This window comes from Oryza brachyantha, chromosome 6 (genome assembly GCF_000231095.2).
Source record: "Oryza brachyantha chromosome 6, ObraRS2, whole genome shotgun sequence".
In the NCBI taxonomy this organism is placed as follows: Eukaryota; Viridiplantae; Streptophyta; class Magnoliopsida; order Poales; family Poaceae; genus Oryza; species Oryza brachyantha.
In genome coordinates, this window is record NC_023168.2 from 9,980,119 (window position 1) to 10,000,000 (window position 19,882).

A 19,882-nucleotide genomic window follows, 5' to 3' on the forward strand; every position below is an offset into this window, starting at 1 on the left:
CCAGGCGGAGAGGGGGCGTCGAAGCGGTGGCCGACGGTGAGGACGGGGATCCTGAGCTGCAGATCGTGGCGCCGCAGGCAACGGTGATGATGCTGCGATATAGGCTATCGTCGACAGCGACGACAGGGTTCAAAGGGGCGCATTTGCTGAGAGCTCGGCCGATGGTGCCATGGGGGGTTTGGCGGAGAGGCTAGTAGGTGGAGAGGGTACCCACTAGGTATCCGGTCACCCGTTGGGCATGGTCTAGGCATAATACTTTGCGTGCTAAGCAATTCAGGTACAGGTCAAGTATGCATGGGCGGGTATCGAGTCAGGCATGTTCCTGCTCCGCCCGTATTCGACCTGACCCATTGCCACCCCTAGGGCGGATAAGGGTGGGCGTTTTGTTTCCCCAGTTTTTTGGCTTGGTTTTTTTGGTTTTGGAAAGCAACAAAATTTGTCTAAAAAAATCTCAAACCAAAAGACTAAACTGAACAGGTTTGGTTTGGTTTTTTCGGTTCACGGTGAACCCGAATAGATGGCGGTGGTGCGGAAGGCGAGAGATGGTAGCTTAATTAGCGGCGGGTAGTTGGGGAGTGGTGTATGAGGCGGTGAGATGGCGGATTAATTAGTGTGACTATGCACGCGACGAGAACTTGGCGGTTTAATTAGCACACACGGATCACGAGGTGCCTTCTCGTTTCCTATTGGGTCTATTGGGCTCAAATTAAATACTTGATTTTTGCGCTCAAGTTAAATACTCAGTTTATGCGGTATCCTCGGTTAACATATAACAAAAACCGAACTAAAAACCAAACACCGATCTACGCAAAACAAAAAAAAACCACAACTTCCAAACACTGGAAAAACCGTTCTTCCATTCGGTTCGGTTTGGTGGTCAGTTTTCGAGAACTATTTGCCCACCCCTAGGGGTAGACGTGGCATACCTATGGTAGCGTGAAGACCGGATGTGTAATTCCGGTCCACTCGTATGCCCACCTATATCATTTTGGAAAAAAATCTGGAGCCATAAATCCAGCTACACGGATGGATAGTAGAGTTAGATTGACTGAGATCAGATTTGGGAGGATGGAATCCGAACGGTATAGGTTATCTAGGTAATAAAATGGGTATTACGTGGTAAACTAGCCAGCTCTAGCAAGCATTTTTTTTGAAAGGTTCATCTAGCAAGCTTCAGCATAACCCAATAGTAATCATAGTGCACATGACCTACATCAACGCATACAAGTACAACAATGACAATTGATACCCAACTTGGCAATAGGGCCACTAGGTGTAACATAGCATACTCTGTTTTAAGATCTTTAGCATATTGCCCACGAGTTGTAATGAGATTTTATTAAAAAAATATCATCGGCGTGTTATTAATATTATTTTTTTGCATGAACCATATCTTAATCACTGCATATATTTGTTACTGATATGTAAATCTATTCATTACATGATTTTTTCTTCACACGAAAAAAAGAGTTAGTGGAGGTGGTTGATATTTAGGTTTATAATCATTTTTTCTTTTACAAAACATGGAGTTGGTGGTGTGGGTGGCAGATTCACTGCTATCAGCCACCACTGTTGATAATGTTTATAGGAGTAAAGATAGCTACTATTAAAAATTAGCTATTACTTCCCTAATCTAGTTACATTATGGACATTTCATGGTTGAATGACTATTACATATGTGGTATATAAGATGTTGTTTTGACTTGATATCTAGATAAGCATTCGTTACTGATATTATGTGTACTTGTTTTGGTATGTATTCGTTCATATTTGTGATCAAGAATATCTGAGTTCAAACATGTATTGGACAATACCTGTGTCTAATCCAGTTACAATAATAAAATAGGGTGTTTTTAGAATGTACTACTACTCCTAAAGAGTGGGCAAAGTGCTAGTGGGTGCTTTCAAAATGCCAAGTTCGAAAAAGTCAACATTTTGTGAAAATTTACCTCTATTCAAAAGTACCTTTTAGAAAATGTTTCAAATAGAATCCTATATATTTTCCAACCTTCACCTTGCAAGAAAAACTTTATTTTAAAAATCCTTTTTGTCTACCTTTTGAAGAAACTGGAATCTTGTTTTTGGCCAAAATGCTATTTTTTTTTACCTAAAAGGAGATTGAAAAGGCTTTTGAAATGGAGTTTAAAACAAAAGTGATGGACTTCAAATAGAATCCTATATATTTTCCAACCTTCACCTTGCAAAAAAAACTTTATTTTAAAATGCCATTTTGGCTACCTTTCGAAGGAACTGGAATCTTGTTTTTGGCCAAAATGCTATTTTTACCTTAAAGGATATTGTAAATGCTTTTGAAATGAAGTTCAAAACAAAAGTGATGGATTTTGTCATTTAAAATACTTTTGCTATCCAAAACTTCTAAATACCAACAGATCAAAAGATTTTTGGATTAAAAAATCGCCCAAAATCCTATATGAACCTTAAAAGGTCACCCCCTTGCCCTCATGGTAGTAATGTTGCAAGTATCCATATTAATCTCAATTATATGTGTATTTGTCAATATTTCAACTCGTAAATTTAGATGGCACCTAGGTCTAACCATATTGTTGCCCCAAAAAATGTTTTACTTTTTGTTTGGGGGATTTCACTTGTCCCATGGGCTTAGCAGGCAAGCGAACTGGGCTTGGCGGTCAGAACAACCTTTATACCTTTATAAGGTGGTCGGACCAAGCAAAGCCAGCGGTTACACCAGTGCACTAGGCACGGTCAGACTAGCCATTGGATAAGTGACACATATTCAGTTTTCTCTCTTTCTTCCCTACCCTAGCCAGCCACATTCTCTCTCCTTTCTTCCCCCAAACTCGGAAATCACCATCTTTTCTCCTCTCTCTATCCCCTCAAACCACAAAACTTTTCCCTATTTGATCTCCCTGGGTCAACAACGAAATCTTGATCGGTGTGACCATAACTTGTTCCTCTTCTCTCCCTATGTCTATTCCATGGCTTGGATTTGTTTCTCGTATTACTTCTAAGCCATGGTTTGGGCCTCTAGGTGGATGGAGCGTAGTTCTTCGGTTTGCACCATTAGAGGGTAGATTGTTGGTGCCAATCACGTCTATTTGACATGGTAATCCTCCCACTCAACTTGCCTCTCAAGTTCATCCATCCATTTTAATTTTCTAGTGTTAGGGTTAAGATGTTTGTTTTAGTTAGGGTTTGCGGCATGGTTCATCAATGTTGTTCGTCCGTACCCTTAGCCATGCCTACTATCAGGATTCACAAAACCATGATTATCGTGATAATCGCACGTACCATCAAGATAGGGTAGCGGTTTTTGTGATACGGTTCCACAAATATTGCTCCAATTAAAAAATTCTGAAAGAAATTAGTAGAAAAATCAAAAAAAAATCATGGTGATAGTTATTTTTATCCTAGACTTAGTGGAGAAGAAAATTTTCAAAAACAAGACATGAATCAATTAAAAAAGGTCAAAAGGTGAGAAAAAAATTAAAGATCACATTGTTCCTCATGCCCAATATGGTCAAATGCAGAAGAACTCAAATCGTCATGGTAATCCTAGCAAACCACGCGATAATCATAGAAAAACATGTGATTATCATGATCGAAACCATGACTATCCTTGTATTCAAAATCGTGTGATAATTACACCAAATTGCACGATGATCATGCCAATCTTTGTGGTTTAACGTCCAAAACTGTGATGATTTGTTTTATTTTTTGAGTTTTGAATTCGCGCAGTTTTCTAATGATAATCACAATTATAATTGATTATCGTTACTCCGCCTTGGACTGGTTTTGGCCCGTTCCGCGGTAAATGTGGCTTTGCCTACGAAATTTTTTTATTAAATAAAACTTTTTAGCAAGTAATTTTATTATTAAACCACTAGGAAAAATTTTTCCAAAACTGAACCTTTTGGCCATGCCAGTGTTGGTGGCGTGGCAAGCCGTTTCGCCACGCTAATGTTGGTGGCGTGACCAAAAGTATAGATGGCCAGCTGGGCGGGCCAGGCCGACACGGCCCAGGCATGGTCGGGCCCGTGTCGAAGTCCGTCGGGCCGGCACGGCCCGATCAACATGCCGGGCCATCGGGCCTCGGGCCTTATGGCCAACTATAGCCAAAAGGTTCATACGGTGGAAATATTTTACTAGAGGTTTAGTAATAAAATTATTTATTAAAAAGGTTTAAAAAATAAAAAAGTTTCCCTGCATACTATCTTGTATACCTTAGCCTTATGGTGCAAATCACGTGTACTTGACCCGATAATCCTCTTCCCTAACTTGCCTTTCAAGTTCATCCATCCATTTTAATTTTCTAGCATTAGGGTCAAGATGCCTGTTTTAGTCAGGGTTTATGGCATGGTTCATCAATGTTCTTCCTTTGTACCCTTGGCCATGCCTACTATCTTGTATACCTTAGCCTTTTGTGCAAATCACATATACTTGCGAGCTTAATTATTCATTTGCAATTTGGTTGCAATCTTCCTTATTCTTATTTGTGTTCTTCAATTTGCAAGCAGGGATTAGCCTTCTCGACGAGGTCAACCGGGTTTCGACATGGTTAATACACCAGAGGAGACATGGTGCTATGATTGCGGGGCTCAAGATCATGTTCATTCAGAAGCCAGATCGAGTTGTGTCGTGACTCTACCAAATCAATTATTTATTAGAGCCTTTTGGAATATCGAGAACCTACCCACATCAGGAATAAGTTATATGTCAAGTCCAGCTGTTACCCACACTAGCTTGCGGTGAGTACGGATATGTCTCCTGAGGGTTTCCTGTGGACCAGACATTAGTTGCCATGAGCACCAGTTACAAAATGATGCACTCATAGCCCACCATTAGTCATGTTTTACTTGTTTAGCGAAAACCCCTAAACACAACTAGTATCATCGTGAGACAAACTCCCGACTTATTAATGATAATAAATAGTGTCCCAACCCAAATTAAGTAAAGTTGACACTAAGCAGGGATAAGCAAATCAACATAAATAAAATAAAAACCCTAGGTTACAAGGCAACAAGGTAGATGCAATAATATGGCTCTAAAACAAAGAGTAGGTTAACCCATAAGCATGTAATTGCGAAAACAATGCATTTTTGAAAATAAAAGTGTGAAAACAATTGTAAAAACTAGGATCAACATGCTTAAGGATTTAGCAACAACTTGCTAAGAAAGTGACTTGCATTGAGGCTATGGAACAACTTGGGCTACCAGTTTGTAGTAGATCGGACCTTGGGTTTCGCCGAAATCTAGAACAAACAATTAAAAACATTTTATAATGTACAATGGGCCACTGAAATAGTAAAGAAACTATTTTTAACGGATTCTTGACAAAATTATTGATCCACCACAATAGGCTTAAATGTACTTTGGAATAATTAGTTATGATTTTTAGAAGTTTTGCTATTTTGTTTCTAAACCTGAAAATTGAGTTAACAACTTTTAATGCAACATGAATAAAACATGATAAATGGATCAGAGAACAAAACATACCCCAAATTGAAGATTGACTAATGATTCACCCACGGATCGTACATTTGTACGGCGAACTCATTAATGGTAGAACTGAAAAACACCAAATGAAACACAAATTCGCATGACATGTTAGAAATGTGTACAAATTAGAGATTTGCACAACAAATCGATACTGGAGCATGAGTCATGAAACGTACAGACGGAAACAACGACATAGTTAGCGACAGGATCAACGACTCATTAACAACATGATTTAACGACCCATTGAACGGAATTTCATGACTAGTTAAAAATGGAAAATTTCAAACGAAAAGTTTTAACAGTAAAACGATGAAAGAATACATTGAAATGGGAAGGAATGCCACAGAATGTTTCGCAAGTATAAACTAAGGTCTATGATATCAAAATCAAGCAGACCCTAGAGAAAGAAGAGACATATAGGCTAAACCCACGCTAAAAAAGACTCAAATACCACAACTTCACCAGAGTTTGGGGTTGAAAATGGTCCTTTTGCAGTCATGTGCCACCTAATGAGCTTGTTTCGGGGGATAATTCTAGCGCCATCATCATCTCTTCATGGTGTTGGCTAAAGTTTGCCATGCACCGAGGGAAAGCTCCTTCTCGGAGTCAATGGAGAGGAGGTTAGAGTGCGAAGTTGGCTCGCAGAGGTTGCTTGCCAGCGGTGATGTGGATTTAGGTGCAGTGAATTTTGGGTGCATAATGTGCTGTAGAGAATTGTTGGAGGAAGACGAAGCGGCGACGATGAAGGCGATATAACAGTGGTTTAAGTGGGCTGCTAGGCGATAAATGGGTTGGGAAATGATGATGGGAGTCAAAGGCCTGCATTGACTAAGTGTAAATGCATCTCTTTTGGGCCTAGGCGATAAATGCATTTATACCATGTCTAACGAAACATTATGATTTTTTATGATTTGCCTTAACGATAACATAGAAATAAAACTTCTCCAATTAGTATACTAACTTTATACCCTTAAAAAGGGTTGTCATCTAGTTTTATTTTGAAAATGCAGATGCCGAATGAATATACCTTAGGCACAAAAATAATGTTAAGTATGTACTATTGCACTCGGGATGGTTACCAGTCCGGTCAATCTTTTGATTGAGCCTTCTAGCAATTTCTTAGGTAGAATAATCTACTGTTTAATTGTTTAAGCCATTTTGATCTAGTTTGCGTCTATTAAATCCATTCAATTTGAGAGCACTCAGGAGAGTGTCGCTCGAGTTGGGATTACTTGGTATTCCTAGGACGGCCTAGGTTGTAGATCTCTATGTATTCTATGTTTAGTTTTATTTTTGATATTGTCTTTTTTTGACTCTATGTTTATTTTTTTCTCATTTAAGGATAGAGTCATGGGCTACACCCAATGGGTGCACCCAGAGACCTTCATATTTAATGAAGAAATTGCACTTGGGAGATGTCCAAGATGTTGTGTGAAGATACTCTCGGTGATTGAGAATCTACAAGAGGACCCTGGGTGCTATTGTGGGATACTCGGATAAGGGGTATAGACATGTATTGTACGTATTCATATAGGGAAAGTGGTTCTAAGATGTGAAAGAGGTAAAGATAGCAACCGTACTATATTGGACTGTGTATATCACAATGCTAAGTTTTCAATGTCCGGGTATCCATAACCAATGGGGCATAGTTGGTTTAGATATGGTAGATCTTTAGTTGTATTTAGTTTACGCATGTATCTATTGTAACACTATCTCACGATATATAAGGGTAGCTAGGGATGTTCCTTGAGGACCACAGTCTAATAGATTATGCTCTGGATTCATCACACACAAGTTATATAGTTTTAGACAATGAATCTACAAATAAGAGTAAGGTATTATCTCACCTTTCAGAGTCTGAACCTAGGTAACCCCTTTACTTACATACCATTGATCTTTTCTTCTCAACTACAACCACATCTATTTACTGCTGATACACAACATTGATTGTATTGTATTTATTTGGTTTTTATTTGAGATACTATTGAATTGGATATTTCATGTTGCTTGCCTATTATCTCTCATAGTGTAATTAACCGGGTGCCCACAGCTAACCCATTCATTTGATGAAAAAAACTACTTTGCATGTGGAAGGGCATAATATCCTTTATGGTACATGTGTTTGATTGCGTTCACTTTGCATGCCTAAGCTAACAAGTAAGTGAAATATACCTACATCACAAATGACATGTCATATCTCTATCCTCACCTTCCATACAAAGATCTCAACCTTGGTAGTATGGAAGCAGATTTGGTTGCTTTAAAGCACATTTCCATTTTGTCATATTTCCTTTTCCGACTTATCCAAAAAAAATCAAACGAACAAACCACGTATACCTGCTTTTCTATACTTATCCAATTTAATCAAACAAAGGAGACACGTAAATTTGGACAAATGGCATATGCCCTATTGATTGCGTGTAACAATCATTTCACTTTAGCCTTGGATGTAGTCTTCAAATCCCTATAAATAGTTGAGTTTTGTTGGTCATAGAACACACATCATTCCACAATTATTAGAAACATACCAAAGATGTCCCGTTGGGGCCATAGATTAGCTTGGGACAAGCACCATAGAGTTCCATCTCTAATTCCAGAGGATTTTGCTGTTGTAGACTTTGAGGAGGAGATTATAGTGTCCCGTGAAGAAAATTCAACCAGAAGACATGCACTTAAGGAGGAATCACAGAAGATGCCACTGAAGGAGGAATCATATGATATTCACAATCAAGAGAAGCATCAGCGGCATAAGGAGTTGATCAATGAAGAAAATGATTCTGTGAAGGGTGAAAGTAGTGGTAAAAAAATGATGATACTAAAGTAGATATAAAAAAGGTGGTAACAATGGTGAAAAATGAGTCTCATGATTGAAGCTATATACAAGAAAGATTTATGGATCCTTTGCAACTAGAAAGAATTATTACTTAGTAATAATTATAATCGTGTGGGATATGGATATTCAATTTCCAATAGTTTTCATAAGTTTTTTTTGTTTTATGAATGTTATGTATTGTAATTTTATTGCTATCTGCCAATCTTGCTATGTTGTTATATCATCTACTTTATCATATATTCCTATACAATTGTAGTTAATGCTAATTATCTCACATGAGCGCATGCAACGTCAAACATGTTAATCCTAACAATTGGATTGACTTGTTCTAGATTGGATGCACCTCGTATGGACACTCATGATCTACATGGCATGATCACAATGCCTCGATCACCTGTGATTCCCACCCATCGCCTTTTTGCTTCCATCACACAAAGGTCTACACCACTTGCATCAATGCTATTATTGTCAAGCCAACATTCAAGGAGGAAACTCAAGGGACCTGTAACCGATATACATGTATTTTATTAATTTCCTTCGCTCTAGCCTATGCTTTCCCATCCCATGGTCATTTAATCCTCTGTCTATAAGCAATCCATTGGGTAGCACCCAACATGTCTAACCCAACTTGGTTCCTCCTGCCTTGATGTTCCATTAAGTCCAAATTCTAGTCTGAGCAATCTTTCTACCAATATTTCACTGCAATTTCTTCTCTAATTTGTTAATGTCTACTAAATCTATTTCTTATGTCCTTTTGGAGTGTGGTGATTTGGATGGGAGGAATTACTAAAGGCAAAATTTGCTACATGACGTCGAAAAAACGTGTAATTAGCCGATGGACATCGTAAGATCACGAATTTGCTGTAGGGTACCACAAAAATGTGGTAATTAGCTGGTAGACACTTCGGTCATTATTTTATTAATTTCAGAGTCAAAAATTTTAAAAATGACGAGATTGCCCTTGGTGACCGGGTTGTCACCGCCCTCACTGTAGCTGGGTCGCTGCCGCTACCGCCTACTCAGTCACCCTGTAGGCTAGGGTGCGACACCGAGACCGACTGGGTCTAGTTCGACTGGACCCAGTCAGCATAACGGGTTTGCCACCAAGGGCAATCCCGTCATTTTTAAAATTTTTGACTTCAAAATTAATAAAATAATGACTGGAGTGTCTACCAGCTAATTAACACATTTTTGTGGTGCCCTGCAGCAAATTCATGATCTTACGGTGTCCACTGGCTAATTACACGTTTTTTCGATGCCCTATAGCAAATTTTGCCATTACTAAAAGGGAATTGGGGTATGTTTAACAGATTGGAGCTATTAACTTTTTTGTTTGTTTGGTGGGAATGGGAGTTTACAATGGATGGGAATGGCAAGGGGTGATAATTGAGAGGGAATTCCCTCTAAAGTATAACTAGCTATATATGAGTTGTATATCTTCACTTAAAATCTCATTTTCATCCAATCTCCCCACCACTCTTCTCTGATTTTCCAAATTGTTTGAAATCTAGTCAATATTCGACATATTTAATAAGCATGAAGGTTAAGAGCTTGAGTGATATGTTACTTGTGGTAAACATGAACATGCTAATAGTCAACATAACATCTACAAACATGTTTAGCAACGAAGATGAGAACACATACCTAGAAACGCCACCAATTTTAGGACTGATGAAGCTAGATGCACTACAAGTGTTGTTACCATTTTTGTAGTATGCCACTGTGGGATACCCGTACCTAAGGTATCCATAACCTGTACCTATCCGTATAGGGAAGGGAGTACCGTACATATAAGGAAACATTATCTTGTACTAGGTTGCTTAGAGTTTGGATACATACGGATTGCATACTGAGATTGCTAGACTTTATCGTATCTAGGTCGGATAGACCTTAGTCTTATCCGGTTATGTCTCTATCTGTAACCCTGTCCCTCACTATATAAGGAGGACCTGGGCACTCCTCAAGGGGCATGTCATATTTAGATTAGCTATTTCTTGGTTGATCTGATCATGGTCAAAGAAGTGTGTTATCTCGTATATTGAGAGCTTGAACCTAAGTAAACCATTGTATACATCTAACCATTGATCTCTACGTCTTATTAGCCACCTCGTATATTACTGCTGATCCAAATCGTTGACCATCACTATGAGTAGAACTTAGTAGTTAGTAACTGAAGTAGAAATCGTGTCGAAAAGTGCTCCCCAAAAACTTGATCGCCTACCTATCATCGTAAGTTCTTAGGTTGGAGGAGTTTCAGAGGCTTGCTTATTTAGGAAACTCGTGCACACAGGTATCCTGAATCAGGAATCCCCAAGAACAGCAAAGAGCATAAGCTGCGGTGGTTTTGTTCAAACTCTGACTATTTGGGAGGAGAGATATCATTGCTATAAGCTAATGTGAGTAAGCCATAGAGACGAGAAGATATACTTAATTTGAATTAACAATGCTTAATGTCCTTCAACATTAGCAAATTAACGATTGTCATTAGTGTTTTAGTGGATACTATTAAGTTGACATTCCACCTATAAGTAAATAAGGCTACACTTATACATACCTAAATGATGGAGTATGCCCTGAATTGATAGATATGTGCTGACAAGCATTACCCAATTTCTTGATCGATACTAGAATGAATAAAGAATCCACTCTTGTTGGAGTATATAGGCCATACTGCAAGCCTATTCATTGGAATCTAGAGACTACCCAAATCTTATATACCGGAACTAGCAGTCAAACTCATATAGATGTGTTAGTTGTAAGATGTTCTATATGCCAACATCCTTACTTAAATAAGCCATTCAGATCAAATTAAGGTATAGACCAACATGTCGTACAAAATAGGAGAAAAGTGAGTCAACCAAAAAATGAACCTATAAGTGACTCTTCTACCAGCTACAGAATAGATTGTTTCACCATCCTACTTCATGGGATATCAAATTGCATAGTGTTACTAATGTGGGTTTCAAGCAAATCTCATTGGTCTACGCTATCTATTACTCTAGAGTTTTTCGACATTTCGACAGACCTAGATGACTTGATATTTTCTTTATAACTATTCACTCTTGTAATCATCCTTTGATTATCACAATTCAACAAGATACCTAGTATTAGTTCTTCCATCATGGACAAATCCACAAGGAGTTCACAAGTCGCTCAACCTCAATAGTCACGATGTCTAATGTTGTAAGCTCTACTTCCATTATTTACCTAATTAAGATGCTCTTCTTGCAATACTTCCAAGAAACAATGTTACCTCCATTTGTGAATACAAGTTTACTGTAGCCATCTAGTACCAAACATACCGAATGTCGTAGCTTATAGTGCCTTTTAGATAGCATATTACTCTTTCAAGAACACGCCAATAATCATATCCTTCATTGGAAACAAATTAACTCATATTTCTCACATCAAATGAGATGTCATGGCTTGTAGCATTAGCTAAATACATCAGAGAGTCTATCAGAGGGTGAACTCCTCTAGCAGGAAGCCATGGGGGCCCCTTTTGTTGGTTCGGACCGGGCCTGCGGGTGAGAGCGTGAGTGTCAGGAGTGAAGCGAGTAGGAGATGGATGGATTCGGGCCCCTCGGGTGTGACAACGACAGAAACGAAGTATATAGGTTCAGGCCGTTGAGAAGCGTAATATCCTACTCCTGTGTGTGGTTGCTTGGGGCATAAGGAATTACACCTTAGCTTGGCTCAGTGGTGAAGCGCACTGCTACGCTCAGAAATTCCTCCTACAAATTTCTGAACTTAAATGTGTATTAAAATCCCTGTCCAGAACTAGCCAGGATACATAAATAGACAATGTTATTACATAACCATCATTTTTAAAAATAACTGAAAATATAACATTTAATCTAACAAAAATGCAACAGAATGATAAAGTAGACTAGCTCCAACGTAGGACGGCTCCTGTCCACAGGCAATGGCTTGACGGCAGACATCTTACTCCTGAGAGTCGCCTCCATCGTATTCAACCTCTAACTCTGAAGGGAGAAATTATGCAAGGCGGAGTACAAACCACCGTACCCAACAACTCGCATGAAATAGAAGTAAATGATGCAATGGATCACAAGGAATTGGCTAAGATTAATTGCATAAAGCAACATTTAATAAATAACAGAGATTTAAATAGAAAGAATACATAAATAAGTAAATAAATAAACATTTGTAAAGTGCCAACATCACTATTCAATGCTACACCACGTTCCAACAGGCCCAACCACTACTCAACGTTACACCACGTTATAATAGTTCCAAACCAGTACCAGATTAATCTAGTTATTAATGGTTCGACTAATCACAGTGAATCTGGCAATTCGCCCTTAATCGTGGCCATGACTATTTGAATAGGTTTACTTTGATCAGAGATGTACTGCTGTACCCAGAAGACAGTTCCACTACACTTGAACATGCGCCGATATACCACCATGGCATACCAGAAAGGAACATGTGATAGGACTCGTCACATAATCCTCCCTATTCAATCGCACCACACTGCAGGATTCGCTCCCTCCATTAAACCAAGTCGGGCAGTCCCCTCTTGTGCCTAGGCAAATCCGAAATTAGCATATACCGTTGTAGGGTCCATCCATACTCCATCACGTTCACCGTAGCCTGGGTACGTCAAATAGTTTGCAAATACACTTTAAATCCCACCGTTGCTCATACTGTCTTGTGGTTAGCACTAAAATAACTTCAAGGATTTCCTGCGAACCGGTCCTTAATTGCCATGGGTGTGACTCTTAAAAACATGCACCCATAGTCCACCATTATCAATATTTTAATTGGCATTAACCCATACCGGGTATTAAATCATTGTCATTAGCTATTCACAACTAGTAATGATGAATGTATGATCCCATGAGCTACTTGTTCTAAGCAAAACTAAGAATTACCTAGGCCTAACTCTACACAAATTACACCTGGGTATAACAAGAATAAAGATGGATAAACAACGACATAATAATAGGTTACCGGTAAAATTGATACAGTAAATACTTTAAAGAAAACAATGCAAGTTTGAATAAACAAAGCTGGGATTTTGCAATAATAGGATCAATATGTTCAAATATGAATGCCATTTGCCATGTTTTGCTCCCTAGGGGTACTTCGGCGACAATTTCGAAGTAAATCGACGCGTCAACGGGCTCCGAATCTAAGCAACAAAGCACAAAAATAAATAAAACATGCACAAACTCTCCTGAAACAACACCATCATATATTTTTAATTCATTCTTGGCATTTTTATAAATTTAATGAAATTCGAATGGATTAATACGGAGACTGGATGAATTAGTTATGATTTTTAGAATTTTAACTGTGTTTTTAAACTAAAATCAATAGCACAATTAAGCGAGGCGCTAGTGCCAGCGGAGGGGAGGTGGCGCCGACAGGTGGGGTCCACCTGTCGGTGGGAGGGGAGGGAGAGAGATGAGGGAGTGACATGTGGGCCGAAGGGGATGAGAGAGGGATGAAGAGCAGCCGGTGGCTGGCAAGCGGGCCCTGGGTGAGAGAGACGGGATGGCTGGCCGACAGGTGGGCCCAACCGGAGAGGGAGATGGGTGGCCGGCTAGCGGGTGGGCCCCGTCGACCGGTGAGAGAACATGGGAGAGGGGAGAGGAGGACGACGCTCGGCGATGGCGCGGCGTCGACGACGAACGATGACAGCATGGAGAATGACGGGCGGCGGCTACAGCGAACTCGGGAGGAGGCGGCGACAACGGCGACGGAGGTGGTGGCGGGCGTCGATGGCGACGGCGAGGCGATGGCGATGCTGGCCGAAAGGATGGCGACGGCCGCTGGAGCGTGCAAATGCGCGGCGACGGCACGCGGAGAGGAAGAAGGGAGGGAGGAGGGCGATGGAGATGCTCACCACCGGCATTGACGGAGGCGGGGCGTCGGCGAGGGGAGGCGGTGGTGGTGACGGGCTTCCACGATGGCGTCGGACGGCGAGGGGCAAGATCGGCAGCGGCGGTGGCTTGGGAGTGGGAGGAAAAATGGCGGTGGCGGCGCTAGGGCAGGGCTTCATAGGGGGCGCGGCGGCCGGCTAGGGTGGGGAGAAGGTTGGAGTCTGGGTTAGGTGCGAGCGGGTCTCCCGGCGGCGGAAACAACGGTGGCGAGTGTGGGCTGAGTCAGCATGACACAGGACTTGGCCGGCGCGTGGGGACGACGGGGTTGACAAGTGGGTCCCACCTGTCAGTCGCCCGAGGGCAGGGGAGGCGTGCCAGATTTGGCGGGCGCGGCGTGCGGGGAAGCTAGGCCGACAGCCTAGCCGGGGAAGGGATCGGAGGTGCGCGGGAGGAGGAGGAGGTGGTGGGTCGCGGCTCGTCGGCTGGTTTGAGGGGAGAGGAAGGAGTGGGAGGAAAAAGAAGGAAAGAAGAATGAGGAGGAGGAGATTTGGACCGTGGCCCAAATCCAAAAAGGAAAAAGGAGGGGAAAAACAGGAAAACCTTATTTTTGCTGAATTTTAAATTAACTTTTAGAGCAAAATTTTATACTCTGCAATTCAAATTTCAATCCAGTTAATGATTTTGCTTGTTCCCGAGATATTTTAAAATATTCCGGCGAACTTAAATTTAATTAAATTAGTTCTCTTGAGGGATTTTTCCTGAGTTAATTAAGCCAATTATTAATTAACAATTTCTTTTGTGATTTAGGCTGAGGATAGAAACTTAGGGTATGGCATGCACGGAATGTCTGTTGTTGTCTATCAAAGAGAGTTCTCCTCTTTCCCAAGGCAAGGACCTCCTTTTATACTATAAGGGGCTCTTGCAAGCACGTAGACCCATCCTATAAGGAAAGAGAAAACAATTTTTATGTCCAATTAATGCCCATCAATCTAAGGACGTGCGATGACGGTGCATGCCTTTCTGTGGAGTGGGCCGCGTCCCATTGCGATGAGGGCAGGAAGGCTCACGTCACTTCTTCATTTAATGCCGAAGACTTGCAGTTTCTTCGCCTCCACGGAGCGGCGGCGACAATGATGAGACTGACAAAGGCGGAGCGCTGACTCACTCTGGAGGGAGAGGCAAAAGAGCCTTCCATTAATGATTGATGAGACGGGGCTGACACGGGTCGCGCCTCCTGCCAGGGCATGTGCATGTAGGGCTTTGACATGCCTTTGGTTTGTCATCACGTCTATCGATCCCATTAGATGACTTACCACGCCACAGGCATGCCCTATTCAATGCAGTGCTCTGTGTGATAGAGCGCCATTAAATGCGGCGACAGGGCGTCGTGCATTGGGCGCCTCCCGCACCATGTGTCCTCTTGCGTGGGGCAAGAGGACATGGGGTCGGACGACCCAACCCCTAGCGCGAGAACGTGGCTGCCTCTTTGGTCCTAGGCCCGACCCCTAGAGGCGTGCCACCTGACCCAAGGGTGGCTGCTTCCGTGTAGCAAAGATTGTAGGTCAAGGTTTGCAATGTATCAGCTTCGAACCTACTTTCATCAAAAAGAACATGGTAATGTGTTGGACAACTTGTTCCCTTCCTATGGCTTACCCTGGGCCCATATCACTGACATAGTCAATCATGTGGGAGTATCTCAATTGATTCCGTTCTATTCTTTAATCTTTCCATAAACTCACTAAGATCATAAGGATTAGTAGCAGGCTTGTAGTCACTGTAACCAAAGGGACTCAACATCATTTACACATAGTGGGATTGTAAGAGTGTAACCCCAACATCACCTCATCTTAGTTGCTTGATGTTAAGAATCACGAGAGCCCCTCCCAAACCTTTCATCTCAAAGTCCTGACCTCCTCAACCATATTGAGGTTAGTCCCAAGAATCATTGTGTCATTGACATATAAGAACAAGATCACTCCATTTCCCTCACCATAATGATACTACACACATTTATTGGCTTCATTCACGATAGGTTAGCCAAAGTCAGAGTTCTGTCAAACTTCTCATGACATTGCTTAGGTTCTTGCTTAAAGCCATACATGTCATGTCCAGAAATTTAGCCTAAATTTCCATACTATTTTGTGTATTAAATCCCTGTCCAAGAATCAGCCAGGGTGCACAAAACGACAAATTAATATGCAGATCCAAACACAAATAAAGCGTAAAATACTTATAGAAGAGGTACTTAGTCCTCACACCTAGCAGCAGCGAAAAAGGCGATCCTAGAGGGGCTTCCGTTCCACTCCACAGGCAAAACTCAACTGGGGTCTGAGCCTTGATCTTCAAATTTCGTCTTCAACTCAGAAGCACTACACTTCTGAAAGGGGGGAAAAGCAAGACTGAGTACAATCACCGTACTCAGCAAGCCACACCAACGATGCACATGTGCAAGGAGAGACAAAGGGAGGTTTTGTGGCTATTTGCATAAATGCAGTTGTAAAACATTTATAGTTGAAAACCGTTAAACATTTGATTAGTTAACTCAATATTATATCTCCACTGAACAATGTTACACCATGTTGAACAGGCCCAACCAACCCACCTGAACTACACCAGTTCATTAAGCTAGTTTATTAAAGGTGATACTAATCACGGTGATTCCTGGTCGATCGCCCATAACCACGGACACGGTTATTCGAATAATTTTACTCTCGTTAGAGGTGCACAACTGTACCCACAAGACACAACCCACTGACATGTCACCCTGCCTGCGCAGACACGTCACCGTGCCGAGTGGTTGTGACAAGACCCTTCACATAACTCTCCATATCCAATCACACCACACTTCAGGTTTCGCCCCCTCATTTACACTAAGTCAGGTAGCCCTCTCTTGTGCCTAAGTGAATCCAGCAGCAACATAGACCGTCACAGGGTCCATCCATACTCTATCATGCTCACTCTTGCCTAGGTACGTCGACCAGTTTGAAGCTATACTACAAGTCAAGCAGTTACCCACTCCCGCTTGTGGTAAGTGCGGTAAGTCTTCCAATGCATCCCGCGAACCGGTCCTTAACTACCATGCACCCAGAGCCCACCATTTAGTCACATTTTAATTGAATAAATTATGACCAACGAAACATTACCGAATAAACCGAGCACACACCTCGTCAAGAGTACTTGAATGTTTGATAATATAGTTATCACGTTATGTGAGCTAGTGGTATTTAAGCATGGCTAAGCATATGATTCTAGCTAGGTCACTGAAGTAACCCGAGCTAGTCAAATTATAACCCAGGTTTTAACAAAGGATAGATGTCAAGTAAACATAGCACAAGCGAGCAGATAGGTAATACCATAATCCCATGTAATTAGCAAGACATGCAATTTTATTTGCAAACGATAAAACATTTATAAAAATAGGCTTAATATGCTCAAGGGGAAGGTGTGACTTGGCTTGCTCCTTCACGAAGGTCTTCTGAACACTTTCCCATGCGAACGTGGTCTTTCGAAACGATGGAAACTACACTTTGGCACACAAAACGAGGAAAAAACCTAATAAAAACCAAGTAAACAGTACATGGAAAGTAAACAAACTGGTATTTTGCAAGTTGAATGGCCCAATTTGGAGTTTGTGTGAATTAGTTATGAATTTTAGAAGTTTTGAGCCATTTAAACCAATTATTTAGCGATTTACTGCACAATTAATACCTTTTAGGGCGTCATCCGAGGGGGAGAGGTGGCGCCGACAAGCAGGCCGCACCTGTCGGTGACTCAAAGGAGGCAGGTGCACGGTGAACCGAGTCCACGAGCGCACGGGAGGGGAGATGGACGGCCCCGATCAGCATAGACCGATTTGGCGGCTGAGGGCGAAAGGGTCGGCAGCCTCACGAGTGAACGCAAGTGGCTAGGCGGCGGGTAGTGGCGGCGGCAGCTACTAGTGGCGAACGGTGGCAGCTACTAGTGGCGAACGGCGGCAACGGCTTGACATGCGCAGCGGCAAGGTGTCGTGGCAAGCGGCGAACGATGGTGATGGCTTCTAGCGGTGCGGCGGCGGCATGCACGGGCACGGGGAACGGCAGTGGTGGTAGGTGACGTGACACAGGCAACGACGGCAACTGGCGGCATGCGCCAAGCGGGCAGAGGTGACCCAGCGCGGCACGCGGTGGCGATAGCGCCCTTGCACGACGCGTGGTGGTGGCGAGGCGACACGCGGCGGCTAGCAGCACCGCGGCGGTGACGAAACAACGGCGATGCGAGGTGGCAGCGTTAGATGCGACGCAGGCGTGGCGGGTTGGTGAGTGGCTGCCGGTCCTGGTGGTGACGGTGCACGACGACAGCTCACAGCGTGCCGCTACGAGGCTCGCAGCGGCGAGTCATGACACGGCAGCTATGCGCGCAATGTTGGCGGCTAGGCACACACCCGCGACGCGGTGGCATGCGCGCGGCAAAGTGGCGGTGACGGCACCAGCGCACGGTGCAGCTGCGAGCAGCCCACGGCGAGCAGCGGCGGCATCACACAACGGGGGCCAGCCACAGCGGGCGACGCGAGGCTTTTAAAGGGAGGGCGACGGCTAGGCGACCATGCAGGCGGCGACGCACGACCACATGCGGCGCGGCGGTAGTGGGGAACGCGCGCGGTGGTGGCATTGCGGCATTTAATGGGGAGGCGGCACTACCGGTGCTAGCGTGGTGTTGGGTGGTTGTTTCAGGCGGCGGTTGGTATGACGTGGCCAGAAGCATCAGACGTGGCTGGTGTGCCGCGGAGGAGGCGGACGGCGGGTGCGGCACACAGGCAACGCAGCACGGGCGACACAGGGAGGCGGCGAAGGCCATAGACGGCGACGCGATGGGACACGGGTAGTGAGGCCATTGGCGCAACGCGGATGGTGCGGGCGACACGCAGTAGCCGGGGAGATCGGTCGGCAGTTGCGGGCGGGAAAGGCAAGTGACGGTGAGGTGGCGTCCTTTGCGAGCGGCCAGAGGAAGTGATGGCAGGTGGGGCCTCAGGTCCCACCTGTCAGGGAGAGAGGGGGAGAGGAGACCGTGAGGGAGTCAAGGTAGACTTCACGAGGGAAAAGAAGAGAACGGCGGCCCAAGGGAGTAGAGAGGGGAAAAACGAGCGGGCCAAGGGGGAAAAAGGAGGGGAGGTCTTTGGGCCGGAAAGGCCCAAAGGGAGAAAGGAGACTTTTAAATTGTTTTCAATTTAATTAACTGATTAAATGATCATTGTACTTTTAAAATTACTTCTTTAGCTTCGAAAATTCACGATAAATTTCAGAGAGTAAATTAGGGCACAGAGAATATTACAAAAGTATTTATGACCATGATTTTTAAAGGAAAATTTTAATTTCTCCTATTAATTCACTTGATTATATTGCTTAAACTTTTATTTAATTTCTATAAAATACATTATTTAATGATTTTTAATCCCGAACGAAAATCGGAGCGTGACAATACAAGGACTTCAATAGCTTTCACACCATTTTTACTTGAGCATCTACTATAAATCCGTTTGGTTGGTCCATATGGTTTTCCTCGAACTCTCCATCACGAAAGTGTTCTTAAAATACATATGATGAACAAGAATAACATGAGAGGTTGCTAGAGCAAGTAGGACCAAAATTTTGGTCAATCAAGCAATAGGTGATTGTCAAATTCAAAGACAAGGTTCTTGTCCGTGAATTGTGATTTGCTTGATTTCTTGTCACGATCAATTCTC

The 19,882-nt window shown here is 42.8% G+C and overlaps 1 long non-coding RNA gene across 2 annotated transcripts; it reads left to right on the plus strand.

Moving 5' to 3' along the window:
* The first annotated feature begins 2,805 nt into the window (after positions 1 to 2,805).
* LOC107304509 lies at positions 2,806 to 8,080 on the plus strand. Of its 2 annotated transcripts, XR_001550626.2 has the most exons (4): positions 2,806 to 2,914; positions 3,011 to 3,085; positions 4,497 to 4,727; positions 6,820 to 8,080. It is a non-coding gene; the product is annotated as an uncharacterized LOC107304509 (long non-coding RNA). The 2 variants fall into 2 exon arrangements; XR_001550625.2 differs by having other exon boundaries at positions 2,844 to 3,085.
* The last annotated feature ends 11,802 nt before the right edge of the window (positions 8,081 to 19,882 follow it).